Source organism: Mastomys coucha, unplaced genomic scaffold (genome assembly GCF_008632895.1).
Source record: "Mastomys coucha isolate ucsf_1 unplaced genomic scaffold, UCSF_Mcou_1 pScaffold18, whole genome shotgun sequence".
Taxonomy (NCBI): Eukaryota; Metazoa; Chordata; class Mammalia; order Rodentia; family Muridae; genus Mastomys; species Mastomys coucha.
Window position 1 is genome coordinate 56,589,273 of NW_022196900.1, and position 12,298 is coordinate 56,601,570.

The 12,298-nt window shown below is 36.7% G+C and overlaps 1 pseudogene across 1 annotated transcript; it reads left to right on the forward strand.

Annotated features, from left to right (window-relative positions):
* Positions 1-2,727: 2,727 nt before the first annotated feature.
* Positions 2,728-4,568, forward strand: LOC116096258 (annotated as a pseudogene). Its single transcript, XR_004120920.1, has one exon. The product of XR_004120920.1 is annotated as a rac GTPase-activating protein 1 pseudogene (transcript).
* The last annotated feature ends 7,730 nt before the right edge of the window (positions 4,569-12,298 follow it).

Consider the following 12,298-nt stretch of genomic DNA (forward strand, 5'->3'; position numbering starts at 1 on the left):
TATTGGAGAGCTGATAGGTTGTGGGAAAGCTTTATATACAAATCTAAAAGGTCAAAGACATCCTTGTTCAAAGAATGACATCTTTTCCTGATAAGAATCCCTGATTGGCCAATTTCTGCTTTAGAAAAGTGAGACTTGAAGCTACATGACATTGAGAGGTACACTTACTAACCCAGAGCCTTGGTCCCTTCTTTTTCTAAGCTAAGATGATAGTAAGGACTACTGACCTGAAGGTACTGCCTGTGAGATCTTTAACAAATGCCACCAGTGCTTGGCACACCTTTCCCCATGACCCATTGCCAGCTTAGCTCTGTGAACAAAGGCACCCCTTCTTTAGATCTATGTGCCTTCCTTTCTCTTTTGTAGTTTCTTCTGCTTTATTTCACCCAGCACAATTCACTAACCTTGGATTAAGCTGTGAGTCAATTCTTCCCCTTATTGACTGCTTTCAATCAAGTGTACACTGCATCATAGGAACATTCTGCCTTCTGGGTACTTTGACAGTCTCGCTAACTATAGCTTCATTCAGAGCACCATCACCTCTTGGGTTAATCTCATGTTTGAAAATAACTATCCTTCTGGTACTCATGTCTCCAAAATGATTCTCTAGCCCATGTTATAAACGTGACCATTCTATTCTGCCACTGAAAAAAAAACGTTATGACAGACCATTGCTTAATAGTGGCTAACATTTGCTAAATGTTTAAAACTTTAAAGTACTCTAAGGTTCATATTACTGCCATTCTTATATAGCAAGGGCTTTGAAACACAGGGCCATAATGATGAATATGTTCATGGAATGTGAATTGATTTTAATTTTTTCAATACAAATGAAAAAACTACTATTATTATTATTCCATATACCCTTGTTACCAAATAATTAAAACTTGCATTTTTATACATGGTGGCCTCAGGGAATTTGTGCTGCTTTCCTCTGTTATTCACTTCCTAGGATAATCATCTTCCATTTTCCTCTGACTCCTGGCACAATGACGTCTTCTCTCTCAGTATTCCAGCATATGCACTAAATGTACTAATCATTATGTTATGATGCAACATACAGTGATTTGGATGTGAGAGTAGGTAGATGATGGCAAGATGAGTGTATAGATAGATATAGGTTGGTTGTCAAATAGTAGACAGATAGGAAAATATACGGATGGATATATTACAGATAGGCAGACAGAAAGACAGATAGATGAACGATAAATACAGAAATAGATGGCAGAAAAATTAATATATAGACACTATAAAGAAAAAAATGTATGTGTACATGTATTCTTTTCTCTTTGAAAATAAATAGACTCATAATGAGGATAATTATGGAAATAGTACTTACAATGCCATCAATGTAAAATCACAATCTCCCCTCAAAGAGAATATGACATAGTTGTTGCTTTATTCTGGCAGAATAAATATAGATGACTATGATCTAGATGCACAGGTTTAGTCTGCCCAAAATGCCATATTTCATAGATAATAATGTCATGAAGATTTTATGGTTACAGAAAAAAGAAATTCACAAACTAAAATAACTTCAAAATACTTTGATATAAACATCAGGTAGGCTGGTTACCATAAAGTAGGACAAGCTCTCATTTTGGTCTTACATACTGCCTGGTGACATTACTACCTTTGGATTGATAGAAACTTAGAGTCTGTTTGTACATCCAAAAATGGTTTATCTAATAGTCAGAAGGATTTATGTTAGTTCAAACATGGAGGTGGGTCATGAATAGCTATTAAAGATAACTTGATATAATTTGATTCAACACATAACATATTATAGATCCCTACAACTACAGAATTTGTAATCAGTTAGTCTTTTATAGTTTAACACAGGTGTGATTTTTTTCTAACAATTTCAGTTCACAATGACATGATAATAACAACAGATAAGTCAAAGAACAGATGATGTCTGTTCGAAATGCAAATGAGGCAACTCTCAGTGAGATGACCTTTAACTAACTAGAGAGCCATGAAGTCCAATTAAATGTCTGTTTTTTGACTACAAGATGTAAGTGTTACTATTGCACCACTGAGGATATCTTGTTGGGCTGGTCACTGTTGCGTCTTATAGACTTTCTGGTTGAGTAGGACTGTTTATTGCCTTTTTCCCTTGACAGCTTGAATAACACCTTTAGATGCTATGAAAGCTAGTCTTCAGAGAGACGCCTTCCAGATCTGTTCCAGTTCAATCACTCCAGGTCCTCTGTCCAAAGTATGTGGTATCATCAATTTCTGGAAGACAACCAAGAACAACAGAAACAACCTACATTGTTTAAGAAGTTTCTTGGATTCCTCTAAACAACAGTTAAAGGGGAAATGTCTTATGGATGACACTATGGAACTTGGAGGAGCATTATCACTTCAAGTGATGTAACTTCACTCAAAGCATATGTATATAGACACAAATATACAATATAAATCATACATAAACATAAAAACATATATGAAGAAAAAACCCACAGAATGAACAAAACCTATGCCACTCTATACCTGATAGAGAATATAATATACTGAATTTAAAAATAATTCAAAAACAAAGAATCAGTATTACAAATGATTTAGTGTTGTTGTTTTCCATATCCACACCAACAGTTGTCCCTTTGAAAAAACTGAGGCCCTCCTCAGGTGCGGCTAGCTGAGAGTGAGTACTGCAGGCCGAACAGGGTTGCATGTGCGCAGGGGGGGGGGGGGGGGGGGGGGGGTCAAGAACATTGAAAGATGGATACTACAATGGTGAATTTGTGGACTTTGAGCAGCTTGTGCGCCGGTTGGAGATAATCAATGAAAGCCTTGAACTCATTCAGGTTGTGAAGGACTTGGAGGACTTCTGAAAGAAATGTCAAAGAACCAACCAGGAGCTGGAGAAATTCAAAGATCTGTTGCTGAAATCAGAGTCTGGGCAGAGCGCTCTGGACATTAAGCTGAAGCATGCCTATAATCAAATGGATGTGGAGATCAAACGGAGACAGCGAGCTGAGGCAAAATGTGCAAAGCTGGAACAGCACATTCACCTGATTCGAGATATACTCATGTGTGACACATCTGGCAGTATTCAGCTAAGCGAGGAACAAAAATCAGCTCTGGCTTTTCTCAATGGAGGCCAAGCATCCAGTGGCAACGCTGGGAACAATAGACTGTCAAAGATTGGTGAATCTGGTTCCATTTTATCAGGTATCAGCTTTGACAAGACTAATGAATCACTGGACTGGAATTCTTCTTTGGTGAAGAATTTCAAAATGAAGAAATGAGAAAAGAGGAGCTTCAACAGTAGAAAGCTCATCGACCGCCCTCCTGGCCCTGTGAAGAAACGTGTTCCATTGGCTCTAGTAGACCAGGCAAATGAATCAATACTTACAAGAACTACAGTGACTGTTCCCAGTGATGGTGGACCCGTTGAAGCTGTGTTTACTATGGAGACATTCTCATCCTGGACCAGGACCTTTACAACCTGTGAACAGTGACTCCTCTCTGAACAGCAGGCCACTGGAGCCAAGAACTGAAACAAACAATTTGGGCAGACCTCAGAATAATGGAGGCATGCGCTTGCATGACTTTGTTTCAAAGACAGTTATTAAACCTAATTCTTGTGTTGCATGTGAAAAGCAGGTCAAGTTTGGCAAGCTGTCTCAGAAGTGTCAAGACTGTCGTTTGGTCTCTCATCCAGAATGTCGGGACTGATGCCCCTTTCCCTGCATTTCCCTGCAGTGGGAACTCCGGTTAAGATTGGAGAGGGGATGCTGGCAGATTTTGTTCTCAAATGATCCCTGCTATTGTTGTCAGCTGTGTGAATGAGATTGAGCAGCGAGGCCTGACTGAGGTTTGCTTATACAGGATCTCAGGCTGTGACTGGACAGTAAAAGAACTGAAAGAGAAATTCCTTAAAGTGAAAACTGTGCTCCTCCTCTGCAAAGTGGATGATATCCATGCCATCTGCAGCCTCCTGAAAGATTTCCTTCAAAACCTCAGAAAACACCTTCTGGCCTTTTTGGCTGAGCAAAGCCTTCATCGAGTCAACAGAGATAACAGATGAAGACAACAGCTCAGCCGCCATGTATCAGGCTATCTGTGAGCTGCCCCAGGCCAACAGGGACATGGTAGCCTTCCTCATGATCTACCTACAGAAAGTGGCTCAGAGTCTGAACAATAAGATAGATATTGCCAATCTAGCTAAAGTCTTTGGCCTTACAATAGTTGCCTATTCTGTGCCTAATCCAGATCCAGTGACAATGTTCCGGGACATCAAACATCAGCTCAAGGTTGTAGAGTGCCTGCTCTCTCTGCCCCTGGAGTACTGGAATCAGTTCATGATGGTGGACCAAGAGAACATTGACAGTCAGTGTGGCAGTGGAAACTCAACACCAGGGACACCAGACATTAAAGTGAGCTTATTGGGAGTGACCACTCCTGAATTCCAGCTTGTCAAGACTCCTTTATCAAGTTTCCTGTCACAGAGATTGTACAACCTCTCCAGGAGCACAACCAGATTTGGGAACAAGAGCAAATTTGCCACCAATTTAGGTCAACAGGGAAAATTTTTCCCTTCTCCATACCTCAAGTAAAGCTGTGTTTGCCTACTGTCCCAGTGTCCACTTACTGAAGGAGACATACCTATTTGAGCTTCAGCCTCCTATGTAATTACTACCTTTAGCATTTTTCAGGTTTTAAATAAAGTTGAATGTATATGAGAAAAAAGAAAAAACTTAGGCAGTATGACTTACGTTGAAATCCTTGATCCACTTGGAGTTCAGTTTTGTGCAAGATGAGAGATAAGGATTTAGTTCTGTCCTAATGGATGTTCCCAGTACTATTGGCTAAAGATGCCGTTTTTTTTTTTTTCTTATTGGCCCTCTTGTCAAAAATCAGGTGACAATAGTAATGTGGTCTTGTATGCTGTTTCCATTACTGTAACAATATGATATCTTGAAACTGACATTAGTAATACCTCTAGTAGTATTTTTGATTGTCCATGCTGGCTTTGGTTACCCAGTATCTTTTGTGTTTCTACACAAATTTTGATATGTTTTATTCAAAAGTTTTTGAAGAACTTTATTGGATGTTTGATAAGGATTATGGTAAATTTGCAGTATGTCTTGTAGGAATAGGAATTTCACAATATTAATGCTCATTCAGCCATGAGCATGGCACCTCTTTCCATCTTCTGGTATGATCATTAATTTCTTTCCTCAGAGTCTTAAATTTTTATTGTTTAAGTCTTGAATTTTGATGGTTATGTTCATTCCAAGATATTTTAACATTTGAAGCTATTATTGAAGCTATTATTAATGGTATTGTTTTCCTAGTTCTTTCTTGATATGCTGTCATTTGTATATAGTAAGACTACTATATAGTGTAGCAACTACAAAAATCAGTGTTGTGGTTACTCAAAAACTTAGAAATAGACCTGCTACATGATCCAAAACTGTAACTCTTTAAGATATACCCAAAGAAATTTATACCCTACTATAGAGATGCATGCAGCCTACAGAATTGGAAAACATTTTTTATCAACTACACATCAGATAGAGGACTAATATCCAAGGTACATAAAGAACACAAACAAAAAAAACTCGATATCAAGAAAACAAACAACCAAATTTAAAAGGCAGTGAAGATCTAAACAGAATTTTCAAAAGGAGAAGCACAAATGGTTGAGACACACTTAGGAAAATGATCATCATTCTCAGTCATCAGGGAAATACAAATCTAAACTGCTTGGAGATTTTATCTTAAACCTGTCAGAATAGCTAAGATCAAAACCACAAATGAAAGCTTATGATGTCAAAGATGTGGAGCAAGGGGAATACTCCCCCATTTCTGGTAGAAGTGCAAACTTGCACAGCCACTACAGAAATATGTATGGTGGTTCCACCAGAAGATAAATCAATCCTCATCAAGATTCATCTATACCACTCTAGAGCATATACCCAAAGGACACTGCATCCTCCTATCCCTGAGACACTTGCTCAACTATATTCACTGCTGCTCAATTCAAAATAACCAGAAATGTGAAACAACCTAGATGCCTTTCAAAAGAAGATTGGACCAAAGGTGAAGCCAAATACTACTGTTGTAAAGGTAAATGAAAAATAAATAGATAGATAAATAAAAGGAACAATAAAATATCTCCTAATGACATTCTTCTATACTCATATCATTATCTTGTTTGTTTATCATCAGAGAAGCTTCCTCCTGCAACAGACAGAAACAAATATGAAGATCCACAGCCAGAATTTATGCAAAGAGTGTAAAACCTTAGAACACTCAGATCTAAGTGGGATGTCTCCATCAAATTCCTCCCTTAGAACTCGGGGATCCCCACTTAAGGGGAGGAGGAAGGAGTTTAGGAGCCAGAGCACATGGAGGACACCAAGAAAACAAGACCTTCTATATTAGGAAGCTCATTGCACAGAGTCTGAGGCAGCGTGCACAGGACCTGCAGGGTTCTGAAGAAGATGGGGTCCTAGAACTGAAAGGAGAAGTAGACACATGTGACCATCCCTAACCCAAAGGCAACCTCCAATTGATAACCACTTGCAAATGAAAATTTAGTTTCACTGAAGGGAGTATCAATGGGGAAACAAGCTACTGTAAAGGTAGGCAGGTAGGCTGTGTGCCCAGTGGTAGATGGCCAACAAAATAAGCTCAACGGCATTTTTGCAGGTTCCTCAGAATATCATGTTAGGGCCTTTTCTTTTTATAAATTTTAACTTTTTATTACTTTTTTATTTTATGAGTTCTTCTTTCTTTTTACCCAACATGTTCTTTGAGAATATATTTGGCCTCTAGCTTACCATGTTTATGGGATTTCCAAATGAACAAACAAGTGGGACTCTTGAGCCCTCTATCAGTTTTTTTTCATTTTTTTGTTTTTTCCAAATCACAATGTGTTAGTTTTTATTTTAGTTTATTTTATTATTATCCCTTAGAAGCCTATATTTCTTAGTGAGAGAAAGAACATGGGTGACTTCAGATGGAGGGGAAGGTGGAAAGATATGTGAAGGAGTCAACGGAAGAGAAACCATAAGTAATCAGAGTATATTGTATGAGGAAGAACTATCTTCAATAAAAGAGAAAAATCTGGGAACTAAATGGGAGGAAATAAATGACTCAATAGAAAATTAGCTATGGATCAAAAAAAGATTCTCAAATGAAGAAATAAAAATGGCTAAATGTTTGTTACTTTAGCAGTTAATAAAGTGCAAACTAACTCTAATAAAAAGGTTCAAGATCAAGAAAACAGCTTATAGCAAATGCTGGTGTGAGTATGGAGAAAAGGTGACCATTGTTTACTGCTGGTAGGAATGCTAACTGATATAATCATGGAAATAATTGTGGGGATAATTGAAAAAACTAGGTTACTTTTACCATAGGACACAGTAATCCCACTTGCCATTTGCTGGAGGACATGACATCAAACTCATCAGCCATATTCATTGCTCTCTGTTCACAGTAGTCAGGGAAGGGAAACAACCTAAATGTTTTCCAGCTGATAAACGGATAATAAACGTGTGCTACATAATGTAAAACTACATTCTGTTCAGCTGTAGAGAAGATGAAATCATAAAATTTACTGGTAAATGTATAGAAATCTAAAATGTTATATGGAGTGAGGTAACTGCCTTATGAGGTCTTTAAATAAGACATTTATGAGACAAATACTGCATTCTCTTTCTTGTTTGTGGATACTAGCCCTCAACCTTTAGATGTGAATATGTCACCTGAAGAAACAAGAAAAGTGAAAATTTATCATGAAAAGAGTGCTAATCTCATGATGAATGATAGTAAGACAGAATTCCTATGATGAGAGAAATGGGGAAAATAGGAAAAGGACTTTTGCTCACAATCTTCAAGGGAGAGGAAGGGAGGAGAATAAACAACACTAAAGATGTTTGAAAAAACCTCGGGAAATCATATTATTTTATTTTTACTTCTCATCTCATTTAGAGTGCTCTTGAGGTCTGGGTCCCTTGTATATACTGCTTAGAAATGTTTTCCTAAAGTCCATATAGACCTATTTATTGATAGTTGAACTGGATATTTGTGGAATCTATGAAGCAACAGTCAGTCAGTAATGTATACCTTGCCTCACTTCTCTATTACACAAAAAATGCATCAAAACATTTTAATGCATCGCAAGGATTATACTTCCTCATCCCATCATGTAGTCATGGGGCATATCCAGCAATAGCACTATTGAGTGGGAAATACTGTTACATTAGACACATCCTTCTAATGAATAAGTAGAAAGAAGCTATAAGATAGTGAGGGCATCAGGGGAAATTATTTCTAGAACTCTGGAAATCTACTAAAAATTTTCTTATTTTACATTTCCTTGTAAATAATCAACTGGCCATGACAGTAAGCAAATATCATCATGAGTCAGTCAGCCAGTGTTTCATTCGTACTCAGAATGTTGATGAGTGTAACTACAAAAGGCAACTGGCTGAACTTAGCTAACTTAACTACAGACATCCACATCAGCTTCAGTAACTTTAGCTCTTTTCTCTCACCCTTATGTCTAATTCTTCCAGGAAAAGATGAATAAGCAGCCATTTGGAAGAGTATATTACTATGTAGCTTCCATCCTTGAAGAGAATAAGGATACTCTGTTGGGGTGTGAGGAAGTGGGGAGATCAAATCTAAAAAAGGCATAAGTAAGAAGGCTGTTGTGGAATGGAGTAGCCCAGAAATCAACACATAGTCATGTCAGGTCAACTCCAGTTTACCTATGCATTGTTCAGGATCTCAAAAAAAATGTGGAGAAGAGATTCTGTGTGTACTCATCCTAGTGAATTTGATGGGCCAGCAAAGCCATGCAACATGTGTTTTAAAGGGATGGCCTGCCTGATAACTATCAGTGAATGCCACAAAAATGGTTATCAACTTGCCACTGTGCAATTCCTAGCACCTAACAACTTTAGTTCTGTTGGCAACTAGTTTGTATGTTTAATGATTGATTTTGCTATATTAAAAAGAACAATATGCAAACAAAAAATGTGAGAATATATAATTTCAAAGCGAAAAATGTGGGTTAAGAGTAAAGCCCAAGCCAGCATGATTGCTGGGAACCAAGTGTGATTGGTGTGAAATTCCCAAATAATTAATAAAATTATATTGAGGAAAAACTCATATATGTAATATTATTATATATTTCAGTATATACAACATATAATATATAATAATTATTTGTATGTAATCGATATATGATATTTTATATGTGCATAATTTATATATAATTTTACATACATATGCATATACATGTTTTTTAAGAAAGAAGAGTAAAGGCCAAAGGAGGAACCATCATGCCAGCAGGCATCCACGGGAGCAATTGCCTTATGGGTACCACAATGTTCTGCAACAGGAAGGATGAGGAACTCTTGGAAAGAGGCTGGTCATGTGCGTTCTGCTCAGCGGTAGAGTCTCATGTGTTTACGAAGCCTGCTTTCCTCTAAACTCTAGGGAGCTGGGCCTACAGTAAAGGAAAAATGCTGATTTCTTGGTTTTGTTACAATTTTAATTAAGAGATAATTGTGTATGTGTATGGAGTAGAGAGTAATGTTTTGGTATGTGTTTGCATTGTAGAATGATTAAATTAATTAACATAGTCATCACCTCACATAATTATTTTTTATAGTGAGAACATTTAAAATGTACCCTCAGCACTTTTCAAATGTGCATTATTTTTAATTAAAGTCACGATGACATGCAATGGACTGCTACTGATTCTCCTTCCTTCTAACTAGAGCTCTGCCCCTTTGACAAGCATCTTCACACTGGTCTCAGTCACACATAGCCCCTTAATGGCCACCATTTATTCTCTGATTCTATGAGCTAAAATTCAACATGTGAGGAAGATTGTGCAGGACTTCTGTTTTCATTCCAGACTCATTTGTTGAATGTGGTAACCCTCTTTTAAAAGTATTTGTATGTTCTACTACATAGTTTTACCACATTTAAAGTCTATTCTTCTACTGATAGATCATAGATTAATTTAATTGTTTAATAATTATCAATAATGATTTCATGTATGCAAGAGTGCAGATATCTCATCAAGAATTTAATTGCATTTTCCCCAAAAACTGTATAATATTAAGACTGATAGGTCATAATGTAATGCTACTGATAATTTTTAAATATCTCCATATTATATTGGCTACACTAATTATTACTACCACCCAGAGTACAAAATTATTCACCTTTCTCCGCATCCTCACCAACACTTGTTATATCTCACCTTTTTATATAAAACTATCTGAAAATGTGTTATGTAATACCATATCTGGTTTCTAATTTGCATTTATCATATATAGTGAGGTTAAGAATTTTTTCATATAAGTTGTTATGGGCAAACTGTGAAAGCAGAGATCAATGTGTCTGTTTCTTTTTACAATTCAATAAATACAATAAATTCACAAAATGCAATTGTTTTAATCTTAATAATTTGTCAAATAATCCTACAAATCACAATTTGGTAGAGTTGAACACAGGTCTTTATTTTAATTTCCATCTTATTTAAAATATAATAAGCCCTCATATCACAGAGCATACAGTGCCTGTGTGTGTGTGTGTACTTTACAGATAAATATAAGTTAAAGAGTTTATAGCAGAATTCAAATGCTTCAGAAGTAGACTGAGAGAAATCTGTATAGAGTCTGTATGGATAAGATAAAAAACCCAAACCAATTTCAGGGAAGAACTTGTTGCTGAGGCCAAATGATTATCAGGGTCTAAAGCAAATATCAGAATTGACTCCAGCTGTGAGGTGAAGCTGGCAAAACAGTAAGGACAGTGGGGTAAACCACTGCATCATCAGGGAATGCAGCGAAGCTGAAAGGCTCTGGGAGAATCAAGAGTTCTCTGCTTGTAAGGCATTTATATCAGATGGTAGGTCAATAGTGGGGCCAAGCATTAGATGTCTTTTCTTTATTGTCCAGCTATTTTCGCTCTTATATGTTCAATAAATTCTTGGGACTGGTTTCCCTCACATGATGTTAATACCCACATGTGCTTCCACAGTTTAAGGTCACACTGATTTTTTTATAGGGTGGTATCTAAATTAAGATATATATATACATACATATATACATATATATGTATGTATATATATATATATATACACATATATATGTGTGTGTTTGTGTGTGTGCTTGCGTGTGTGTGTCTATATGTCTATTTTTATATGTGGAATTTGTATATGTGTATGTATGTATATTTGTATGTGTGTATGTTTATGTATATATAATTTTTTGCTGTGATAAAACACCATGACAAAAAGCAAGAAGAGGATAAAAGGTTTTATTTGGCCTACATATCCTGGATCATAGTCCACTGAGTGAATCCTAGGCAGGAATTCAAACTAACTAGGACCTATTGGCAAAAGCTGATGGAGAGACCATAGAGGAGTGATGCTTACTGACTTGCTCTTTGTGGCTTGTTCAGCCTACTCTCTTATATACAACCCAATAATATAATCCCAGGGTGCTACCACCACAATGGACAGGAACCTGTCACATTAACAACTAATTAGTAAATAGTCTACAAGCTTGCCACTGCCTGATCCTATGAAGGCATTTTCATAATTGAGGTTCTTTCCTTCCTAATGATTATAGTTTGTATCTGGTTGACATAAAACTAGCAGCATCTTTTCTACTCCAATGAGTAAATAATATATCTGTCTATGTCTAGTGGTGTTGGGCAAATGGTGGCAGATGAAGATCTACCCCAGGATACAAAGATTCTCTAGCTTCAAAATGGAATCAAAAGATAGTTGTAAAATGGAATCTCTTGGTACGAAGAAAAACCTGAGAAGCAACTACTTGATACAATGTTGAATTACTTGGACCTGCATAGCCTGATCTCAGCAGTTGTTGGCCATATGGTATTTTTTTTTGAATGTATGTTCAGGCCATTTGATTATTCTGAATCTTTAATGAGGCCAGTTTTTTTTACATGAATTATTGACTCTCTTTTATATTTCAGGACACATTCATTTTCCATAAGTATGGCTGACAAATATTTTTCAAAATCATAGACTGTCTGTTTGCTCCATTAACTATTTATTTGTTACAAAAAATGAGGTATCATTCCATTTTTATACTTTGGCTTACGCTTCCTGGGCTTTTGAAGTCATGGCCCAGACCAAGGGCATGGTCGTCTCTCTGCTCTGTTTCCTTTGATAGTTTTGCACACTACAAGTTCTCAGTTTGCTTGGAGTGTAACTGTGCATGTTGGAACTGCACATGTTATGTTTAAAAAAGGTATGATTTCATCCTTCTGCAAGTAAATATTT